Here is a 23,923-nt window from a genome sequence, read left to right as displayed (position 1 = left end):
CTGGAATTCAGTGCTTGTGAAGCACGAGCCATTGTCACTGACCAAGACATCTGGTAGACCATGGGCGGCGAACATTGCCCGTAGACTTTCTACCGTGGCAGAGGATGTGCTTGAATTTAAATGGCACACTCAATCCATTTGGAGTAGGTGTCTACTACAACCAAAAACATTTTTCCCATGAAAGGACCTGCGTAGTCCACATGGATGCGTGACCATGGCTTGGCAGGCCAGGACTAGGGGCTAAGGGGGGCTTCACTGGGTGCGTTGCCCAGCTGAGCACACGTGTTGCACCTGCGAACACAAAGTTCCAGGTCTGCATCTATCCCTGGCCACCAAACGTGCGACTTGTCAATTGCCTTCATCATGATAATGCCCGGGTGCTCATTGTGAAGTTCTCTGATAAACACTTCTCTGCCCATCTGGGGCATGACTACTCGGTTCCCCCACAGTAGGCAATTGGCCTGAATCGAGAGTTGATCCTTGCGCCTATGAAACGGTTTAAATTCCTCAGGGCATGCCCCGTACGTGGCTGCCCAGTCCCCATTCAGGACACATTTCTTAGAGACAGTGTCGGGTCTTTATTTGTCCAGATTTTAATCTGACGGGCTGTCACAGGTGAGCCTTCGCTTTCGAAAGCTTCAACAGCCATGACTATCTCAGCATCATGCTCAGTTGCCTCCTCAGTGGTGGCTAGTGGGAGCCTGCTGAGTGCATCGGCGCAGTTTTCAGTGCCCGGTCTGTGCCGAATTGTGTAGTCATAGGTGGCTAATGTGACTGCCCACCTCTGTATGCGGGCCGATGCATTCGCATTTATGGCCTTGTTGTCAGCCAAAAGGGACATTTGTGATCTGTCTCCAGCTCAAATTTCCTGCCAAACAGGTACTGGTGCATTTTTTTTACTGCATATACACATGCTAGCACTTCTTTTTCTACCATCCCGTAGCTGCTTTCTGCCTGGGACAAACTTCTGGAGGCATAAGCTACCGGCTGTAACTGACCATTGTCATTCACATGCTGCAACACACACCCGACCCCATAGTACGACGCATCGCATGGGTCATATAACGTTAACAGTTTGTTAGAGCACGCAATTTGTTATGCTCCATCAAAAGCCCTTTCCTGGCTGTCCCCCCAGACCCAATCGCGACCTTTGCGTAGGAGCACATGTAGCGGCTCTAATAGCGTGGTCAATTTGGGAAGAAAGTTACCAAACTAGTTCAGGAGCCCCAGAAATGAACACAGCTCCGTTGTATTACGGGGTCTGGGTGCTCTCTGGATTGATTCTGTTTTGGACGCAGCAGGTCTGATCCCGTCTGCTGCTACCCTCCTCCCCAAGAATTCTACCTCTGGAGCTAAGAAGACGCACTTCGCCTTTTTCAGTCGCAGACCTACCCGGTCCAGTCTGCGTAGCACCTCCTCCAGGTTGTGGAGGTGTTCTTCAGTATCGCGACCCGTGATGAGGATGTCGTCTTGAAAAACCACCATCCTTGGAATCGACTTGAGGAGGCTTTCCATATTTCGCTGAAAGATCGCGGCGGCCGAACGAATCCCAAACGGACATCTGTTGTACTCAAACAACCCCTTGTGTATCGTGATGGTGGTCAGCTTCTTTGACTCACTTGCCAGCTCCTGGGTCATGTAAGCTGAGGTCAGGTCCAATTTTGAAAAAGTTTGCCACCGGATAGCATCACAAAGAGGTCCTTCGCTCTCGGTAGTGGGCACTGGTCTTGGAGTGACACCCGATTGATGGTGGCCTTATAATCGCCACATATCCTGACGGACCCATCCGCCTTGAGCACCGGCATGATCGGGCTCTCCCAGTCACTGAATTCGACTGGCGAGATGATGCCTTCCCTCAACAGGTGGTCCAATTCGCATTCTATCTTTTCCCGCATCACGTACGGCACCGCTCTGGCCTTGTGGTGTACTGGCCTGGTGTCCGGGTTTATGTGAATCACTACCTTGGCCCCCATGAAAGTGCCGATGCCGGGTTGAAATAATGAGTCAAATTTGTCCAGGACATGTGAGCATGATACTCGCTCCACAGAAGAAATTGCATTGACATCGCCCCATTTCCAATTCATGGCAGCAAGTCAACTCCTCCCCAGTAGTGCGGGACCGTCCCCCGGGACAATCCAGAGTGGCAACCTGTTCTCCGAATCTTTGTGGGTCACGACTACCGTGGCGCTACCTAGCACCGGGGTGATCTCCTTTGTATATGTCCGTAGATGTGCGTCAATCAGCAATAATTTTGGCCTCCTGGCCTTGGACACCTACAGCCTTTCAAACTGTTTGATACTCATCAGGGACTGGCTGGCCCCCATTTCTAGCTCCATTAATACTGGGATGCCATTGAGGAGCACTTCAGCTTCCAGCAATTTCCCTCAGTATTCATTTGGCCTCGTAGGGCTTACATCGGGCCTGTCCTCCTCTTACATCAACCTGGCTGCAGGCTTCCTGCACATTCGTGCCAAGTGACCGCTGACGTTGCAGTTTCTGCAGGTATATTGCTGATACTTGCAAGCTCTGGCTGGCTGTTTGCCTCCACACCTCCAGAATGAGCTGGAGGCCCCGTTGTTGGAAACAAAAGGTCCATTACCAGTCAATCGTCTTTGACTGTCTCTGTAACTGTCCTTAAGCGCACCATTAACAGGTGTTGATGGCCCCATTACTGGCCGTATTGTCCATTGCGATGGCATGAATCGCCGTTCAGCTAGCCATTGTCTCTGTTGAATTCCCCCTTTGGGTTTGACTATATGCCGGGTCATGATCGATTGGCCTTGTCTGCCTAGAGAACTGTGTGCCGCGTTAACAATGTTGACTCCCTGGTCGTTTGCCGCATTTGAGCCAAGATTTTTGTCATACATCATTCTGGTCTCTTCCTCCCGTGAGATAAATGTCTGGGCTATCAGAGCCGCTGCTTCCGAGGTCAAGTCTTTGGTCTCAATCAGTTTCCTGAAAACCCCAGCGTGCCCGATGCCCTCAATAAAAAAGTCTTGCAGCATCTCCGCTCTGCATGCATCTGGGAACTTACATAGGCTCGCCAGTCGCCGGAGATCTGCCACGAAGTCTGGAACGCTTTGCCCTTCTCGCCGCCGGTGCGTGTAAAACCGGTGTCTCGCCATGTGCATGCTGCTCGCTGATTTAAGGTGTTCCCCAATCAACTTGCTGAGCTCTTCGAACGTCTTGTCCGCCGGCTTCTCTGGCGCTAGAAGGTCTTTCATCAGGGAGTACGTTCTGGATCCACAAACCGTCAGGAGATGAGCCCTGCGTTTGTCGGCCAAATCCTGTCCCAACCATTCCTTAGTGACAAAACTTTGCTGTAGTCTCTCAATAAAGTCGTCTCAATCATCACCAACACAGTACCTCTCTTCTGTGCCGCTAGTGGCCATGCTCGCGTGGTTTAAATCCCAGTTTCTCGTCGCCAATGATATGTCCTCGCTATACAGTATAAATGCACACAAGGCCCATGCTTGAGAGAAGGTCACTCTGTGACCAAACCTTTATTGCCAAGACCTCAAGTGATGAAGGTGGGTGGAGCTTCCCCTTTTATACCTGAAAGTCCAGGTTGGGAGTGTCTCCCACAAGTTCACCCCCTTGTGGTCAATGTTCTCAAGGTGTACAACTTAGGTCAGCTTATACATGGATGACAATGATGGTTGAATACATGACAACTACGACCATTGATAACAACCATTTTGAGGCGGAAAGTCCAGGTTTTTGTTATAAGCAGAAAGGGTAACTCATCTAAAAGTGGCTGGTTTGGCTCCGTTGGCCGTACTCTTGTGTCTGAGCGCATTCTTGGACATAATTTGAGTGCACTATTGAAGGAATGCTGCATTTGTCACAGGTGCTGCTTTCAAATGAGACGTTAAATTGATGGCCCTGTCTGCCTGTGCAGGTGAAAGTAAAAGATGCTTTGGCAATATTCAAAGAAGAGCAGGAGAATTCTTCCAGAGTCCAACATCCACCGCGCCTCAACCACCGCCCCTCCCCCCACCCACTCCATTGTCAACTAATAACAACAACAACAATTACAACTTGTATTTATATAGCGCCTTTAATGTAGTGAAACATCCCAAGGCGCTTCACAGGAGCACTATGAGATAAAAATTTTACACCGAGCCGCATAAGTAGAAATTAGCGCAGGTGACCAAAAGCTTGGTCAAAGAGGTATGTTTTAAGGAGCATCTTAAAAGAGGAAAGCGAGGCGGAGAGGTTTAGGCAGGGAGTTGCAGAGCTTGGGGCCCAGGCAACAGAAGGCTCGGCCACCAATGGTTAAGCGATTATAATCAGGGATGCTCAGGAGGGCAGAATTCGAGGAGCGTAGACATTTCAGGGGGTTGTGGGGCTGGAGAAAGTTACAGAGAAAAGGAGGCAAAAAGACACACAAAAACATATTAACTAGTCATTCATCTCATTTGCTGATTGTGGGACCTTGCCATGCTTGGCTACGTAACGGTGACTGCACTTCAAAAGTAATTCATGAAATGTAAAGTGCTTCGGAATGTGTGAGTACATGAAAGGCACAATATAAATGCAAATGTGTTCTTTAAAAATTATGAATCATCTCATAAAGGACAGAATCATTTTTGATGGTGTGTGTATTTCTCTTCTTTTTCTGTTTATTTAACATCTCTGCACTGGGCGGTGTGACTCCACTGTAAACAGCTATTCAGCAACGAGGTCCTGTGGGTGAGATCAGGAAGGGCATGATTAATAATAGTGTAAGCAAAACCAAACTTAAACAGAACCAGAGCGGTTCCATTCGCATGTGGCAAGCTGGTTACAAAGAGAAAAAATAAATAATACAGCTGAGTGAACGTTAGGAGAATACCGATAAATTGGTGCTGACACCGTGCATGTTTGAACTGTAAGTGACCAGATACCAGTTGTTTAAGCACCGAAGTGGATAGGGAAGGTTTGATACCAGTGCAGTGAGTCCCACAGGTGGGCAGGGTGGAGTTCGGTTGATACCATGGGGGAGCGAGCCCCACAGGAGTTCGGTTGATACCAGTGCAGTGAGTCCCACAGGTGGGCAGGGTGGAGTTCGGTTGATACCATGGGGGAGCGAGCCCCACAGGAGTTCGGTTGATACCAGTGCAGTGAGTCCCACAGGTGGGCAGGGTGGAGTTCGGTTGATACCATGGGGGAGCGAGCCCCACAGGAGTTCGGTTGATACCAGTGCAGTGAGTCCCACAGGTGACAAGGTGACGATGGTTGGACGTGCTACATTAAAGGCAAGGTTTGGTTTTACATTTATAATTCTACACTGTGGTTAAAAGCCAGTTGAAACTAGAATAGAATCTAATTTGATGCTGTGCACAGATGATCTGAATTGATTTATAAGGTAATGATATGAAAGCTGAGGAAAGTATTTGAAAGCGAGAGGTGTGGGGCTGAAGCTGGTGCTTCAATGCCAATGGAAGCCTCATGTTTGGGTACGAGCTGCAGCCACACTCTCTAAATCCCCTGGTGATATTCTAAGAGTGCAGCTGGACACCTGAAAAATGACAAAGTGAGGTCTGGTTGGGGTAGAGCTATAGGACAAACCAGTGATACAAACCAGTCCAAAGTCAAGTATTACTTTTGAAGAGGCCTTCAGATTCACTGTAGGTGGTTAATTGAGAAATTCTGAATGTACAAAATAAAACAAAACTAACAAAGCCCCCTTGATATTAATGTGGTGTGTCCATGAAGGCTAAGGGCAGTCACTTGGGTCGGGTGGGGGGCGCGGGTAAAAGAAACGTGGTCCTTTCCCCCAATATTTTGGTTATGGGTCATATCTCTCATCCAGACCCCAGAAAAGCTCCTGATGTCCCACCCATTCCCCATTCTTTATGCAGTTACACCTCTGGTGAAAGGGGTGAGTGATCGAGCACTAAAGCTGGCAGTAACCCCGCCCCTGGCTCCTGCCCTACTCTCGAACCACACAGTCTCTTCACCTAGTCTGTAAATTGCGGCCTTGTTGGGTTTCCTGTTCCATCCAGGCATTCTGTCCACACGTGCAGTCTTGTACAGCTCTGATTGAGTCCTTGTTTTGTGAAATTAAAGTAACTATTTGAAGACATTTTCGGGGAGAGGGCTAAAAAACTTTAAAAGAAGACATTTAACTGACAATTATAAATTGCTGGTTACAGTGCAGCTTCCATTCTCTGTCATTACGGAGCTGACTCTCCCACATCCTTGGTGGATAATGGAAATTGGCAGATAATTGAGACACCCATGATTTTGGCCTAACACTTATGGTACAACAATAACCTCACGTTGGGAATGTATACACGTCCAATGCAAGGAACAAGAGAAATGCAGCTTTATTCACCAAGCAAAGGAAGTGAAGCATGCATAAGAGGCTGTGTAGTGAGGATGTCTTATGTAGGTTTTTATCTTGAACAAATTCTGAGCGGTTATAACCATCAGGAAAGACTGAGCAAGCTAGGGCTCTTTTCTCTAGAATAGAGAATGCTGAGGAGTGACCTAATACAGATCTTTAACATTATGTAGGAATTCGATAGGGTAGGCATAGAGATGATTTCACTTGTGGGGAATCCAAAACTAGAGCTCATATATGTAAGATTGTCACTAATACATCCAATAAGGAATTCAGGAGAAACTTATTTTCCTAGAGAGTGTTGAGAATGTGCAACTCGCTACCGCAGGGAGTGGTTGAGGTGAATAGCATAGATGCATTTAAGGAGAAGCTAGATAAGCACATGAGGGAGAAAGGAATAGAAGGATATACTGATAGTTAGATAAAGAGGGGAGGAGGCTTGTGTGGAGTACAAACACCAGCATGGACCAGTTGGTAGTTATAACCACTCAGAATTTGTACAGAATGCTCTGTTTCTGTGCTGTAAGTTCTATATAATTCTATGTAATCGGGGATGTGGATAGCAGAGGACATCTTATTGTATTTAAGACCCCGCTCCTGAAATACACAGGCCCTGAAATTACACAGTGCATTCAAATAGTGGCTAAAGTGGTGGAGAGAGGAGTTTCATTTAAATGTGTTAAGTATTCATCCACCCACTGGCTCCCACAGAGTAACGTCAAGCTTCCAATTAATAAAAGTCCCGTTGTGTAGTTTAAGGTAAAGTTCTGACTATTGGCGTCATTATCCTTTTCTTTCACGTATTGCTGCCTCTATCATCAGCTGTCTCTCGTCTCCATCTAAATGTGACACAGCAACCCCCACCCCCACAGCTTTTCCCTTCTTCCCCTCACAAACCACCAAAATACCAAGCAGCCATTGTCAGGTTTAAGATTGCGGCTACCGTTCAAATGTAAACTGTGTTCCGGTCGATTTGTTGGTGATGTAAGCGGGGCCTCCCCTGTCTACCACAGTCCATGTACTCACAGCAACTCCTCTCAGCTCTGCTTTGCAGGAGCAAAGGATTGTAAGCATTCCAAGCTTGGCTGTTTCCTTCAAATATTTGTAAAAGTGGTTCAGTCCGTGGCCAATCCATTTATTTAAAAAATATATATTGGCAATGCACAGCAGGCCACTCAGCATCTATATGAAAGTCTTGTGTGTATGTGTGCACTTCCTGTCCCACTTCCTGTTGTCCATAATTTCTTTGTCAGGCTTTTGAGTCAGCATCTAACATTTGAAACTGCCCAGGTAAACATTTCAGATGTATGTAAACAGTTTCCCCTAACCATGTAGTTGCAGGTTCTGGCTACAAGGTGGCTCTGTGGAGCAAGACGCTGAGGTCTCTCCCCTGACTCTGCTGCCATCTTGTATATTAAAACTCATTAACTGATGGTGACCAATTTATTAATGTGAAATAGAAAAGACAGGTTAACAATTCTTGTGTCGACACTTTGTGTGTGTTTTGATAAAGATTCCCATCTGAAATGTTAACCTGTCCTTCTTTCAGACTTATGTGCATTTTCAGCACTTTTTTCTTTTCTTTTTGATTTCCAGCATTTACATTTTTTCCTCAGCAATTTTTTCTTGTTGTTTGCCTCGACTGACTTCTGACCTGCCAAGGAATGCTGCCTGAATTTAAAATGGAGAGATGGGCTCCTCAGTGAAGGGCATAAAATGGATCTTTTTTTGTACAGATGAGGAGCCAATCTCTTGAGTGAGAGGAGAGAGTGACAATAGACTGCAAAGAAAGGCTGCAACATTGCAAATGGGGGGAGAGAGAGAGAGAGAGTGATATGTTGGCATTACTGGCAAACCTAAAAGTTGCTGTTGCTTCCCACCTTTACTGGTTCTGGGCGGTTACTGTGCCCCGGTGAGCTGGCAAGGGCGACTGCCTCAGTGCCCTTTCAAGGCTCAAGACACTTCCCACTGCCTCTGGATTTGAGTCTTAGCAGCAGCAAGAGCAGATTGCTACTGCCCTCCTGTGTGGAGAAAGGCATACCCCTGCTCTCCTACTCCCTTCCTGCTCTACCTGTCTGTTATTAACCTGCGGCTTCTCTCCCTGGTCAAATAACGGAAAACATTCTCCAGAGAATAAGCCCCCTTTTTGCCCTCAAAGTTTGGACTTGGCTCTCAATAAAAATCAGGGTGGGTGCAGAGCCACCCAGAGTCGCATTGAACTCTGGAGAGGGCTGGGGGTTGGGATTTGCAGGCATCGCAACATTGATTCTGTACATAACTACCCGGCAGTATGCAGCTAACACTGCACCGGCCACTGTCCTGCCCCGTACCCTGCCTCCTCAACGCACAATCTTCTCTCTGCAAGTAAGCAAGCTGTGCCACGGAATCTCTGTGCATCTTTATGTCAGTGCCTCAGTATTGTAGGTTGCAAGTTAGGGTTTTATTACACATTCATTATTCCGTGTTTTACATATGACCGGATCAGTAAGATTCTTGAAATTAAGAATTTCAACTGCGAGCAGATGTATCACTTGTTTCTCACTGATTGTTTTCACTGTTTGCTTTCTTCATTTGTCTCCTGTGAACGGTTCAAGTGATCGGCTGAGACAAATCCGTTTTTTCGTTGTTTTGTTTTGGTTATGGGATGGGTTATAGTTTTAGAATGAAAGGCTGCCTGTGCTCTTCAACTTTTGTTTAAACTCCAATTTTTTGTTGTTGCAAGCTCGACCTGTAAAAGGACATGGCAAAGTCCTTTAATTCCACTGTGGCAGGACTGATGCACCCATTTTAACTTGCTGCTTTTATGAATGGTCTTGGTGTCGCAATCTCTTAGTAATAGAGACGCAATGTGGGGAAGGTTCAGAGGTCAAGCCTGGCTGATGTGATTAGTGGGAGTGACAGAATGTGCTTTCAAACCACTCAGCAGATCTCCGGGACAGAGAGAGAGAGAGAGGGAGATAAAACTTCACCAGCACAGGGAAAGAAAGGGTTGAAGAGCTGGTCAATAGGGCAGAAGGCTCTGTGTCCACTGGAGTTCTCTGAGCTTTACAATAGTTTGAAACTTATCTATCTGGAGAGCATTCAAACAAGTCCAGCACTTTGAGGCCCACAGTAGCAGAGTTCCACATCTTTAAATACAAACACAGGTCAGCAATTTCTGATTTTATTCTGAGTGCTACTTGAGGGAGAATCTAGTGTAGCCCGTGTGTCATTTTAAGAAATATCTTGTGCTTTTATTTCACTTTCTTTTGCAAAGTGCAGTGTCAAACCCCATGACAAGGGAGAGAGGGGTTTCTCTTCTGGTGTTGCAATCCAATACGCAGAGAGTTAATGGTGTTAGGAGTCCTTTAACTCCTTAATGAATGAAGTTTTTTGTTTTTTCTTTATTGCTTTTTTCTCGACGGTTTATAATCGCCCAGTTTTGTCCAGAATGCTAAGTTACAAAAAACACAATGAGCTCTCCTTTTGCTCTGCACTGGGATTTCAGAACTAAAATAACTTTTAAACTATTAAGACATTGTCCATTACTGCAATATACTGTGTTTTTTAGACTATCTTGTAATTGTGCTTAACCATCATCAGAGATGGGCAGAACTGATCCGTGTAGATGCTCCACATGAACATAGCGCAACCTAAAAAGGGGCGTCACTAAGAAACGGAATGCCGTGAATGTGTTCAGATGGTAGGTTGGGGTCACTCACAGCCCAGTCGGGACCTTACATTGTGGGGATTTTATACTGCACCCAAAGATTTAAAACTGGACATTGAACCTGCACATACGTCCCAGAAATGAGTGTCTCTTTCCCAAGAGTCTGAGCCCTCAGTGGAAACATTTGTAAAATACCTTGTTTCAGAAAGGGACAGGGACAACAGTGAAAGGGAAGAGGGAGAAGGGGGTCCTTGGCAGCTGTAATACAGGGATGGTGTGTGGTGAGGGGCGAACACCACAGTTGTGTCATACTCTGATCCCACGATGTCAGCGGAGATCTCGAAGGCATAGAGAAAGGAGGGAAGTGAGATAATAGTTCCAGCCTGTGCAATGCACGTGAACTGACAAGTGCGAAGGCTAAGGATGCTCAATCTCGTATCAGAATACTGGAGAATCTGCATCTTTGCACCGTAATCATGAGGAGAAAGGCCAAGAGTTTAATGACACTTCAGCCCCCAATTGCAGCAGTGTTGTGTGACACCTCTGGGCAATGATCTGTCAGATTTCTACACAATCTTCCATCATCTGTGGGGACACGAGTCACTTTCACAAGTTTCTTTTTGCTGTTGATGTTTAGCTGAACATATTTCAGTAAACCCCACAATTTATTATTTTAAATTTAATATTGTTGCAGAATGTTTTTTTTACTTTCTAAAAAACTGGTTGAAGTAAATATTGAGGGGAAAGAATTTGTTTACTAACTTTGAACAAATTCTATTAAAAAAACAAATTGACTGGAATGCCCCACAGAGCCAGAACTCAGTTTTATATTTGAAAAAACCCGTCTTGAACTGCTCTTTGTTTTCCTTTCTCATGAGATGTTATGAAAGTGCTGAGTTTACTGAAGAACTGAGCAAGCCAACAGTTCTAAACAAGTGTTGCAATGGGACACAAAGGACAATGTCTACTTTGCTAGGCAAGGGGGCCTCCTAGTGGCAATAGAAAATAATTACAGGAGAGGGGTAAATGCTTAAATCTCATTCAGGACATGAAAGTACAGTCCCTGGTTAGACATAGGACTGAATCTTGTGGACTGTCAGTTAAATTGGGAGACTTTGATCCTTCGGAAACCTCCTTGAATTTTGCATGGGGGAGAGCAACCTGAATTTGCAGCACTTCACAGAAAATGAAAGTGTATAAGTCACTGTTTGACTAGCTGAGGGTTCTGCAATAAGCCAGAACGGGAAAGGGTGACAGGTCTCTTGGATTTTCCCGGGTGCTTTCCTGGTCATTTTACTCAGTGCCTGTCGACAACTGACCAGACTCATTGAATTCAAATGGAATTTAAGCTCACAACCCGGGATGGTGGGACTGACCTATCAAGAAAGACTGGATCAACTGGGCTTGTATTCACTGGAGTTCAGAAGAATGAGAGGGGACCTCATAGAAACGTTTAAAATCCTGACGGGTTTAGACAGGTTAGATGCAGGAAGAATGTTCCCAATGTTGGGGAAGTCCAGAACCAGGGGTCACAGTCTAAGGATAAGGGGTAAGCCATTTAGGACCGAGAAGAGGAGAAACTTCTTCACCCAGAGAGTGGTGAACCTGTGGAATTCTCTACCACAGAAAGTTGTTGAGGCCAATTCACTAAATATATTCAAAAGGGAGTTAGATGAAGTCCTTACTACTAGGGGGATCAAGGGGTATGGCGAGAAAGCAGGAAGGGGGTACTGAAGTTTCATGTTCAGCCATGAACTCATTGAATGGCGGTGCAGGCTAGAAGGGCTGAATGGCCTACGCCTGCACCTATTTTCTATGTTTCTATGTTAACCTCCGCAGTTGCTAGTCTAGTTCCATAACCACTAAAGTACCGCACGCTAAATCTCCACCTTACCCTTTACAATGTGTTTTGTTGTTGTTTTGTGAGCAAGCGGGTCAGAGGAAAGGAAGTAAGGCTGTGGCAGCTTTGAATCCTGAGATCTGGGCTGGTGCCACAGATTGTGGGATTGATGCAGCATCTCTTGTCCCGTGTTTTCCCGCTCCTCTCCTGCAGAGATCGACTCTTGCTGGGATGAAATTCCAGGGATGCTGGCTTCCCTCTGGTACCTCCCCCACATGGCTTTTCTTCCTGTTTTAACCCAGACACTGAGTCTGGGCATATTGTTGGACCTTTGCAGGCGGGCCTGCTCCTGTCCTCACCTCCTGTCATTGGACAGTGACCAGCAGTACAAGCCCCAGCTGATTTCTCCACAGGGCCCACAACATGTGGCTGACTCTTAATGTTCTCAGAACAGACTATGGATGGGCAGTAAATACAACCTTGCCCATGTCACCCGCATCCCAAGAACGAATAGCAATTCGCCATGCTGTTCTCAGGGTATGTCTCCCCCTCCAACTCCCCCACCCCCACCCCCGCACACCCGAACACTCTCTCCCCGCGCCCCCCCCCCCCCCACCCGCCCAGGTTTATTTCTCCAAGTATGATTCTGTTTCTTTTTAAAGATGCAAGAGATGTTTGTTGACATTCTGGGCTCCGTTGAACATGTTGGAGATTTGGCTACCCCACTCTCCCCCCAGACTCTGAATATTTGGCCCTGCCTCTGCTTTGAAAGGCCAACTCCAGCTGCAACTTGTATGTTTTTGGTGTTTGTATGTGATTGTTTTTTGTGTGTGTGTTTGTATAAGAGTGTGTGTTGTTTGTGTTCTGTGTATGTGTGTCTCAGTCTTACGGCTGTGCAGTGCTCCAGGGAATCCACGCAGCCGGCTTGCCGGCTTTTCAATACAAAAACCGCACATGCGGAATGGCCTGCACAGCCCCTTAAAGGGGCCGCGCGGCACCAAACAAAGTTAGAGGGAACATTGCTGCCAATTCACCATCACCTGATCGGCACTACTACCCAAAATCAATTTTTACCTCGTGTGTGTGCGTGTGCATTTGAGCGTGAGTGTGCGGGTGCGTGTGTGTGAGAGCGTGTGTGAGTGTGCGCGTAAGTGTGCGGGCTTGTGTGTACGAGTGCGTGTGAGTGTTTGTGTGTGAGTGCTTGTGTGAGTGTTTGTGTGTGCGTGCATGTCCGTGCGTGTGAGTGTGTGTGTGCAAGTGAGTGTGTGTGTGTGCATGTGAGTGTGTGTGTGTGTGTGAGTGTGAGTTTTTTGTATGTTGTGTGTATTGTTCAATGCTGTTGTATTGCTTGTGTTATAGTAAAGCACTGTTCTAGTTATTTCCCCCCAACAAAATGCTCAATGCAAATCCCGAAGGCAAAAATAAGTTCTGTTAACATTTAGCATCTAATGTAATTGTTCTGCCCTGAGCTGCTTTTCCTTTTCTTCTCCCGACATCCTTTTTAATTCCCTTCTTGCCTCTAGACTATAAGCTTTCAAACTGGGGTCCTGACCCCAGGGTGTCACAAGGGGAGTGGGGGCGGGGGCTCAGAGGGCGTTCAGGAGGTCACCAGATTTCAATCCGTCTCCGATCAGATTTCTGTATTTGTTGACTTATTTTCGCATCACCTCTGTTGCTACACACTAATAACAAAATATTTTCTGCGACAATGTCATTTTTCCTTCAGGTAAATGTCATTGTTTTTTGGAAGTCAGGTTGGGGGTCCGAGGAACAACGCTGTATTCGTTTCGGACCCCCTCCACAAAGAACATGTTTGAAACGCGCTGCTTGAATCATTGGGCTCAATTTTCCCCAATGCCGTTTTTTGGCGTATTGCCAGAGTTACACCCGTGTTTTTCTGGCTCCAACTACTTCAAAAAAATAGGTACCAAGTTTCCCCGTTCTATTTTTTGAAATTGGCGCCGAGCAGCCAGTCCTGTAGCTTCGGGGGGGGGGGGGAGGGTGGAACCTCATCTGCGCCGAAACAGTGATGTCCCCCCTTCTGTGCATGCATGAGAAAAAGGACGTTTTTGATGTGACTGCTGTGGGCGCACATGCCCAGTACAGCTCTCGGCCATTTTTAAAGAGCCAGTTGTGTGTGAGAACTTTAATTCTCATTGGAAAAATCGGAGCTGCAATACAAGATGCAACGCGGTTCAAGGACCAAGAATTTCTCACAGGATGAAGTGGAGGCACTGGTTACTGTAATTGAGGCCAGATGGCACGAGCAGAGGTCACATAAAAGTTTCACCATAAGAAATGAAGAAACGCTGGAACTAACTTGCAGAAGATTACTGTGCAATGGTGACCACCCACCCGAGGTCTGGGGGCCATCCCAGACTGGGTGATGTGTAACGAGAAGGGACTAATTAGCAATCTTGTTGTGCGAGGCCCCTTGGGGAAGAGTGAACATAATATGGTAGAATTCCTTATTAAGATGGAGAGTGACAAAGTTAATTCGGAAACTAGGGTCCTGAACTTAAGGAAAGGTAACTTCGATGTTATGAGGCGTGAATTGGCTAGAATAGACTGGCAAAGGATACTTAAACGGTTGACGGTGGATAAGTAATGGCTGATATGTCCTTACTATACAGTATAAATACACACGAGGCCCATACTTGAGAGAAGGTCACTCTGTGACCAGTTACCTTTATTGCCATGACCTCAAGTGATGAAGGTGGGTGGAGCTTCCCCTTTTATAACTGAAAGTCCAGGTTAGGAGTGTCTTCCACAAGTTCACCCCCTTGTGGTCAATGTTCTCACGGTGTACAACTTAGGTCAGCTTATACATGGGTTACAATGATGGTTGAATACATGACATCACCTCCCCCCCAAAGTCTTATTGGGATCACAGGTTAAGTCTCTCTGGTGGTGTACGCTCCCTTGTAGAGTGCCTGAGTTGGGGCTCCGGTTGTTGGGCGCTGGCCTGAGTGTCTGCTGTTTGCGGTGCCTCAGGCCTGTCCGGACTGCCCACAGTGATTGGGCTCTCCTCCATTTGGTTCCGGTGTTCGATCACCTGTGGTGGAGTAAACTCTACGTCGTATTCTTCCTCTGCTTCTTCTATGGGGTTGCTGAATCTCCTTTTAGTTTGATCCACGTGTTTGCGGCAGATTTGTTCATTGGTAAGTTTAACTACCAAAACCCTATTCCCCTCTTTGGCAATCACAGTGCCTGCGAGCCATTTGGGCCCTGCAGTGTAATTACGGACAAAAACAGGGTCATTGACATCAATACATCGCGCGCTCGCATTCCTGTCATGGTAGTCACATTGTGACTGACGTCTGCTCTCAACAATCTCTTTCAGAGTAGGGTGTATAAGGTCCTTTTCATTAGCAGCTCTGCGAGCGAGTGTGGTCGGGATCTATTGGCCAACAGGAGGTGTGATAAGCAGCTTTGTAGGGAACCCTCTTGGATTCTGAGCATCCCCTGTTTGATTATCTGCACTGCTCGTTCCGCCTGGCCTTTTGAGGCCGGCTTGAACGGTGCCATTCTAACATGGTTGATTCCATTGCCTGCCATGAAGTCCTGGAATTCAGTGCTTATAAAGCACGGGCCATTGTCGCTGACCAAGACATCTGGTAGACCATGGGCGGCGAACATTGCCCGTAGACTTTCTACCATGGCAGAGGATGTGCTTGAATTTAAAATGGCACGCTCAATCCATTTGGAGTAGGCATCTACTACAACCAAAAACATTTTTCTCATGAAAGGACCTGCGTAGTCCACGCGGGCCAGGACCAGGGACTAAGGGGGGCTTCCCTGGGTGTGTTGCCCAGCTGAGCACATGTGTTGCACCTGCGATCACAAAGTTCCAGGTCTGCATCAATCCCTGGCCACCAAATGTGCGACCTGGCAATTGCCTTCATCATGACAATGCCCGGGTGCTCATTGTGAAGTTCTCTGACAAACTGGGGCATGATTACTCGGTTCCCCCACAGTAGGCAATCGGCCTGAATCGAGAGTTCATCCTTGTGCCTATGAAACGGTTTAAATTCCTCAGGGCATGCCCTGTACGTGGCTGCCCAGTCCCCATTCAGGACACATTTCCTTAACTAAAGACAGTAGTGGGTCTTTATTTGTTCAGACTTTAATCTGACGGGCTGTCACAGGTGAGCCTTCGCTTTCGATAGCTTCAACAGCCATGACCATCTCAGCATCATGCTCAGTTGCCCCCTCAGTGGTGGCTAGTGGGAGCCTGCTGAGTGCATCGGCGCAGTTTTCAGTGCCCGGTCTGTGCCGAATTGTATAGTCGTAGACGGTTAACGTGAGTGCCCACCTTTGTATGCGGGCCGATGCGTTCACATTTATGGCCCAGTTGTCGGCCAAAAGGGACGTTTGAGGTTTGTGATCTGTCTCCTGCTCAAATTTCCTGCCAAACAGGTACAGGTGCATTTTTTTTTCCGGCATATACACATGCTAGCGCTTCCTTTTCTACCATCCCGTAGCCCCATTCTGCCTGGGACAGACTTCTGGAGGCATAAGCTACCGGCTGTAACTGACCATTGGCATTCACATGCTGCAACACACACCCGACCCCATAGGACGACGCATCGCACGTTAGAACAAGTTTCTTACACGGGTCATATAACGTCAACAGTTTGTTGGAGCATAACAAGTTGTGTGCTCTGTCAAAAACCCTTTCCTGGCTGTCCCCCCAGACCCAATCGCGACCTTTGCGTAGGAGCACATGGAGCGGCTCTAACAGCGTGGTCAATTTGGGAAGAAAGTTACCAAAATAGTTCAGGAGCCCCAGGAACGAACGCAGCTCCGTCCTGTTGCGGGGTCTGCATGCTCTCTGGATCGCTTCCGTTTTGGACGCAGTGGGTCTGATCCCGTCTGCTGCTACCCTGCTCCCCAGGAATTCTACCTCTGGAGCTAAGAAGACGCACTTCGCCTTTTTCAGTCGCAGTCCTACCCGGTCCAGTCTGCGTAGCACCTCCTCCAGGTTGTGGAGGTGTTCTTCAGTATCACAACCCGTGATGAGGATGTCGTCCTGAAAAACCACCATCCTTGGAATCAACTTGCGGAGGCTTTCCATATTTCGCTGAAAGATCGCGGCGGCCGAACGAATCCCGAACAGACATCTGTTATACTCAACCAACCTCTTGTGTGTCGTGATGGTGGTCAGCTTCTTCGACTCACTCGCCAGCTCCTGGGTCATGTAAGCTGAGGTCAGGTCCAATTTTGAAAAAAGTTTGCCACCAGATAGCGTCGCAAAGAGGTCCTCCACTCTTGGTAGCGGGTACTGGTCTTGGAGTGACACCCGATTGATGGTGGCCTTGTAATCACCACATATCCTGACCGACCCATCCGCCTTGAGCACCGGCACGATCGGGCTCGCCCAGTCACTGAATTCGACTGACAAGATGATGCCTTCCCTCAGCAGGCGGTCCAATTCGCATTCTATCTTTTCCTGCATCAAGTACGGCACCGCTCTGGCCTTGTGGTGTACTGGCCTGGCGTCTGGGTTTATGTGAATCACTGCCTTAGCCCCCATGAAAGTGCCGATGCCGGGTTGAAATAATAAGTCAAATTTTTCCAGGACCTGTGAGCATGATACTCGCTCCACAGAAGAAATTGCATTGACATCGCCCCATTTCCAGTTCATGACAGCAAGCCAACTCCTCCCCAGTAGTGCGGGACCGTCCCCCGGGACAATCCAGTATGGCAACCTGTTCTCCGAATCTTTGTGGGTCACGACTTCCGTGACGCTGCCTGGCACCGGAATGATCTCCTTTGTATATGTCCGTAGCTGTGCGTCAATCGGCAATAATTTTAGCCTCCTGGCCTTGGATACCAACAACCTTTCGAACTGTTTGATACTCATCAGGGACTGGCTGGCCCCCGTGTCTAGCTCCATTAATACTGGGATGCCATTGAGGAGCACTTCCATCATTATCGGTGGCGTCCTGGTATATGAAATGTATATGTGCTCCACATGAACTCGCTGAACTTCAGCTTCCAGCGATTTCCCCCAGTATTCATTTGGCCTCGTAGGGCTTACATCGGGCCCGTCCTCCTCGTACATCAGCCTGGCTGCAGGCTTCCTGCACATACCCGCCAAGTGACCGCTGACGTTGCAGTTTCTGCAGGTATATTGCTGATACCTGCAAGCTCTGGCTGGGTGTTTACCTCCACATCTCCAGCATGAACTGGAGGCCTCGTTGTTGGAAACAAAAGGTCCATTACCAGTCGATCGTCTCTGAATGTCTCTGTAACTGTCCTTAAGCGCACCATTAACAGGTGTTGATGGCCCCATTACTGGCCGCATTGTCCATTGCGATGGCATGAATCGCCATTCAGCTAGCCGTTGTTTCTGTTGAATTCCCCCTTTGGGTTTGACTACATGCCGGGTCATGTCCGATTGCCCTTGTCTGCCTAGAGAACTGTGTGCCACGTTAACAATTTTGACTCCCTGGTCGTTTGCCTCATTTGAGCCAAAATTTTTGTCAAACATCATTCTGGTCTCTTCCTCCCCTGAGATAAATATCTGGGCTATCAGAGCCTCTGCTTCCAAGGTCAAGTCTTTGGTCTCAATCAGTTTCCTGGAAACCCCAGCGTGCCCGATGTCCTGAATAAAAAAAGTCTAGCAGCAACTCCGCTTTGCATGCATCTGGGAACTTACATAGGCTCTCCAGTCGCCGGAGATCTGCCACGAAGTCAGGAATGCTTTGCCCTTCTCGCCGCCGGTGCGTGTAAAACCGGTGTCTCGTCATGTGCATGCTGCTCGCTGGTTTAAGGTGTTCCCTGATCAACTTACTGAGCTCTCCGAACGTCTTGTCCGCCGACTTTTCTGGCGCTAGAAGGTCCTTCATCAGGGAGTACGTTCTGGATCCACAAACCGTCAGATGAGCCCTGCGTTTGTCGGCTAAATCCTGTCCCAACCATTCCTTAGTGTAGTCTTTGCTGTAGTCTCTCAATAAAGTCGTCCCAATCATCACCAACACAGTACCTCTCTTCTGTGCTGCTAGTGGCCATGCTCACAAGGTTTAAATCCAAGTTTCTCGTTGCCAATGATATGTCCTTATTATAAAGTATAAATGCACAAGAGGCCCATACTTGAGAGAAGGTCACTCTGTGATCAGTTACCTTTATTACCAAGACCTCCAGTGATGAAGGTGGCTGAAGCTTCCCCTTTTACAACTGAAAGTCCAGGTTAGGAGTGTCCCACAAATTCACCCCCTTGTGGTCAATGTTCTCAAGGTGTACAACTTAGGTCAGCTTATACATGGGTTACAATGATAGTTGAACACATGACAATGGCAAACATTTAAAGATCACATGGATGAACTTCAACAATTGTACATCCCTGTCTGGAGTAAAAATAAAACGGGGAAGGTGGCTCAACCGTGGCTAACAAGGGAAATTAAGGATAGTGTTAAAACCAAGGAAGAGGCATATAAATTGGCTAATAAAAAGCAACAAACCTGAGGACTGGGAGAAATTTAGAATTCAACAGAGGAGGACTAAGGGTTTAATTAAGAGGGGGAAAATAGAGTACGAGAGGAAGCTAGCAGGGAACATAAAAACTGCCTGCAAAAGCTTCTATAAATATGTGAAGAGAAAAAGATTAGTCCCTTGCAGTCGGATTCAGGTGAATTTATAATGGGGAACAAAGAAATGGCAGACCAATTGAACCAATACTTCGGTTCTGTATTCACGAAGGAAGACACAAATAACCTTCCGAATGTACTAGGGGACAGTAGGTCTAGTGAGAAGGAGGAACTGAAGGATATCCTTATTAGGTGGGAAATTGTGTTCGGGAAATTGATGGGATTGAAGGCCGATAAATCCCCGGAGCCTGATAGTCTGCATCCCAGAGTACTTAAGGAAGTGGCCCTAGAAATAGTGGATGCATTGCTCATCATTTTCCAACAGTCTATCGACTCTGGATCAGTTCCTACGGACTGGAGGGTAGCTAATGTAACACCACTTTTTAAAAAAGGAGGGAGAGAGAAAACGGTAATTATAGACCAGTTAGCCTGACATCAGTAGTGGGGGAAAATGGTGGAATCAATCTTTAAGGATGAAATAGCAGCGCATTTGGAAAGCAGTGACAGGATCGGACCAAGTCAGCATGGAATTATGAAAGGGAAATCATGCTTGACGAATCTTCTGGAATTTTTTGAGGCTGTAACTAATAGAGTGGACAAGGGAGAACCAATGGATATGGTGTATTTGGACTTTCAAAAGGCTTTTGACAAGGTCCCACGCAAGAGATTGGTGTGCAAAATCAAAGCGTATTGGGGGTAATGTACTGACGCAGATAGAGAACTGGTTGGCAGGCAGGAAGCAGAGAGTCGGGATAAACGGGTCCTTTTCAGAATGGCAGGCAGTGACTAGTGGAGTGCCGCAGGGCTCAGAGCTGCGACCCCAGCTCTTTACAATATACATTAACGATTTAGATGAAGGAATTGAGTGTAATATCTCCAAGTTTGCGGATGACACTAAACTGGTGTGAGCTGTGAGGAGGACGCCAATATGACTTGGACAGGTTAGGTGAGTGGGCAAGTGCATGGCAGATGCAGTATAATGTGGATAAATGTGAGCTTATCCATTTTGGGGGCAAAAACATAAAGGCAGAATATTATCTGAATGGCGGCAGATTAGGAAAAGGGAAGGTGCAACGAGACCTGGGTGTCATGGTTCATCAGTCACTGAAAGTGGGCATGCAGGTACAGCAGGCGGTAAAAAAGGCAAATGGTATGTTGGCCTTCATAGCTAGGGGATTTGAGTATAGGAGCAGGGAGGTCTTGCTGCAGTTGTACAGGGCCTTAGTGAGGCCTCATCTGGAATATTGTGTTCAGTTTTGGTCTCCTAATCTGAGGAAGGACGTTCTTGCTATTGACGGAGTGCAGCGAAGGTTCACCAGACTGATTCCAGGGATGGCTGGACTGTCATATGAGGAGAGACTGCATCAACTGGGCCTTTATTCACTGGAGTTTAGAAGGATGAGAGGGGATCTCATAGAAACGTATAAGATTCTGACGGGACTGGACAGATTAAATGCGGGAAGAATGTTCCCGATGTTGGGGAAGTCCAGGGAACATAGCCTTAGGATAAGGGGTAGGCCATTTAGGACTGAGATGAGGAGAAACTTCTTCACTCAGAGAGTTGTTAACCTGTGGAATTCCCTGCCACAGAGTGTTGTTGATGCCAGTTCATTGGATATATTCAAGAGGGAGTTAGTTATGGCCCTTACGGCTAAGGGGATCAAGGGGTATGGAGAAAAATCAGGAAAGGGGTACTGAAGGAATGATGAGCCATGATCTTATTGAATGGCGGTGCAGGCTCGAAGGGCCGAAGGGCCTACTCCTGCACCTATTTTCTATGTTTCTATACTCCATCCCCTTTGCAATAAAGGGCGAGATACCATTGGCCTTCTTGATCACTTGCTGTACCTGAGACACTGTCAGGGCACATGAGGGAGGGAATGTTGCAGGTAGTTAACACACTGTAATACAACATGAGGGAGGGCATGTCACAGGTAGCTGAGACACTGTCGGCAAACATGAGGGAGGGAATGTTGTAGGTAGTTGACACACTGTCAGGGCACATGAAGGAGGGAATGTCAGAGTTAGCTGCTGCAATATGGGAACATGCCCAGACCCCGCGGCCATTGAAAGAATCAACTGCCAGTCCCACTCCAATCCCCAGACCAGCCTCTGAAGAGGCCCAAGCTGGGCCTTCCACATGACTGGCTGCCGCCCCCCCCCCCACCCCCGTCCCCCCAATCAAGAAGTGCGTATTACCCAAGATGTTCGAAAGAATAAGCTTGGTACCAACCCGAGAAGTGTTGCGCCACCGCCTGTGGGCAGGGGTGGAGAAAATAAGACCCAGCGCAGCGGGCGGTCTGAGAATAAGGTGGAGGAGAGATAGATGCAGCCTTTCTTTGCTGTTGTTTTTGTTGTTATTATTGTTGTTACTGTTGTAACTGTTCTCAAATTAAAAGTTTTTTGTAAGTTATGTAAATTTACAAGTTTAAAAGTTTGTCAGTGATTTTAAAGTTTTTACGTGATCTTAGCGTTTGTAAGTGACCTTAAATGAAAACTTTAAAGTTTGATACAAGAATATTTTTATTAAAGTTAAGTTAAGTACAAACAAAAGTTTGTTCAAACTTTTGAATAAAATATATTTTAAATTATAACTGAATCATTTCCATTATTTGTTCCATTATTAACACAACTTTTTGAAGTAAAGAAGAAACATTTCCATTATTTGTTCCATTAACACAACACAACACAACATTACAGAACAGGTCCAAACAGTAAACATGGTCCATTTGGAATAGTTGCCGCTGAGCCTTCAGGCAGCAAAGCGTTCACGGATGAGCTGCCAGGGCAAGGCTCGAGCAATCGTTAAAGGGGCACAACGGCCCGCCCTCCTCTGCCATCGTGCTCCGGGTTCAGGTAGTTGCATGACTTCCTCATCCTCCTCCTCATCTTCTGCATCTTCCTCCTCATTATCAGCCACTCTCACCTCAGATGGATCTTCTACTACCAGCTGCTGCTGCCTCATGATGGCTAAGTTATGCAGCATGCAGCACACAACACTGAGCTGACCGACAATCTCAGAGGAGTATTGCAAGTAGCCTCCGAAATGCTCCAGGCATCGGAAACGCTGTTTCAAGATGCCAATGGTCCTCTCTATTATGTTGCGCATCGCAATGTGCGACATGATGTATTCCCAGTCAGCTTCCGTCCGGGTTAATATGTAGGGGTGTCATGAGCCAGGTGGCGAGGCCGTACCCTTTGTCTCCCAGTAATCAGCTCTGCCCTTCTGGCTGCTGCTGAAACATGGCAGATATAGTGCTCTCGCGTAGGATGAACGCATCATGGGTGCTCCCAGGGTATCTTGCATCAACTGACATGATGCGATGCATGTCGTCACATACGAGTTGCACATTAACGGAGTAGAAGCCTTTTCTGTTCCTGTATATCTCGGAATCCTCCAAAGGTGCTCGCAAGGTGATGTGGGTACAATCAATGTAGCCCTGTACCTTTGGGAAGCCAGCAATCCTGGAGAAGCCCACAGCCCTGTCACGCATTGCCTGGGCGGTCATGGGGAACTTTATGTAGCCATTCCTCCAGGCATATAGTGCAGCCGCCACCTGCCGAATGCATGTTGAGAAATGGCGAACACATCCCCAGTTGTGGCCTGGAATGATCCAGATGCATAGAATGAAAGTGCAGCTGTAACCTTCACTTCAACTGATAAAGCAGTCCTCCTGATGCTTCGAGGTTGCAGGTCTGCTTTTACTAACTCGCAGATCTCAGTTACAACTCCTTTGTGGAAACGCAGTCTTCTGACACAGTCTGCATCACTTAGGTGCAGGTATGAACGCCTGCCTCGATATACCCGATGCGGGTAAGGCCTCCTGCCCATCATCCTACATGCTCTGAGGTTCCTCATGCGATGACGTCGAATCAATTGTCTCCTCCGCAGCACCATCACGCAGAAGGCTTGCACAAGGTATGGCATTGTCAGTATTGCCCCCATGATTAAATTGTACCTTTGCAAGAAGCTCAAAACGGCAGGCAGGACAAGGTTCTGTTGTCTCTCTCCCCAAGGCTTTAAAGGTGTTGATGAATAGAAACATGGTAACTGTTAGCACACAGTGCTAAATGGTACAATGCAAAAAATGGATTCTTCCCTCTCATCAAATGCCATCCTCAATTCACAGTCAATGGCCTTGGCACCTTTGCTGCCCTTTTTTCACCATCTGCTCCAGAGGGCTCCAGCTCAGAACTCTTGTTTCTCTTCTTTGGCCTGTCGATCAAGAGCCTGAGCCCCAGTTGGTTGGAGTGTAGTGCGTCATCATCAGCATCACAGGCAGTCCCTCGGAATCGAGGAAGACTTGCTTCCACTCCTGAAGTGAGTTCTTTGGTGGCTGAACAGTCCAATACGAGAGCCACAGACTCTGTCACAGATGGGCAATGCACCATAAACCACCATTGCGTCTTCCCCATTGCAGATACGAGCCACACCACCAACGCACAGGAATTGGCCACTGGCTGAACAGAGGCTTTCTTTTAATATCAGGCTTCCATCTCTGATACCCACT

At 47.2% G+C, this 23,923-nt stretch overlaps 1 protein-coding gene across 1 annotated transcript in view; it reads left to right on the top strand.

Annotated features, from left to right (window-relative positions):
• prdm16 (PR domain containing 16) overlaps positions 1 to 23,923 on the top strand; it is a 912,386-nt gene that overhangs the window by 797,086 nt on the left and 91,377 nt on the right. The gene's annotated exons all lie outside the window — the stretch shown is intronic.

This window comes from Pristiophorus japonicus, chromosome 18 (genome assembly GCF_044704955.1).
Source record: "Pristiophorus japonicus isolate sPriJap1 chromosome 18, sPriJap1.hap1, whole genome shotgun sequence".
NCBI classification, from domain to species: Eukaryota; Metazoa; Chordata; class Chondrichthyes; family Pristiophoridae; genus Pristiophorus; species Pristiophorus japonicus.
This window is presented reverse-complemented; position numbering and strand designations above follow the sequence as displayed.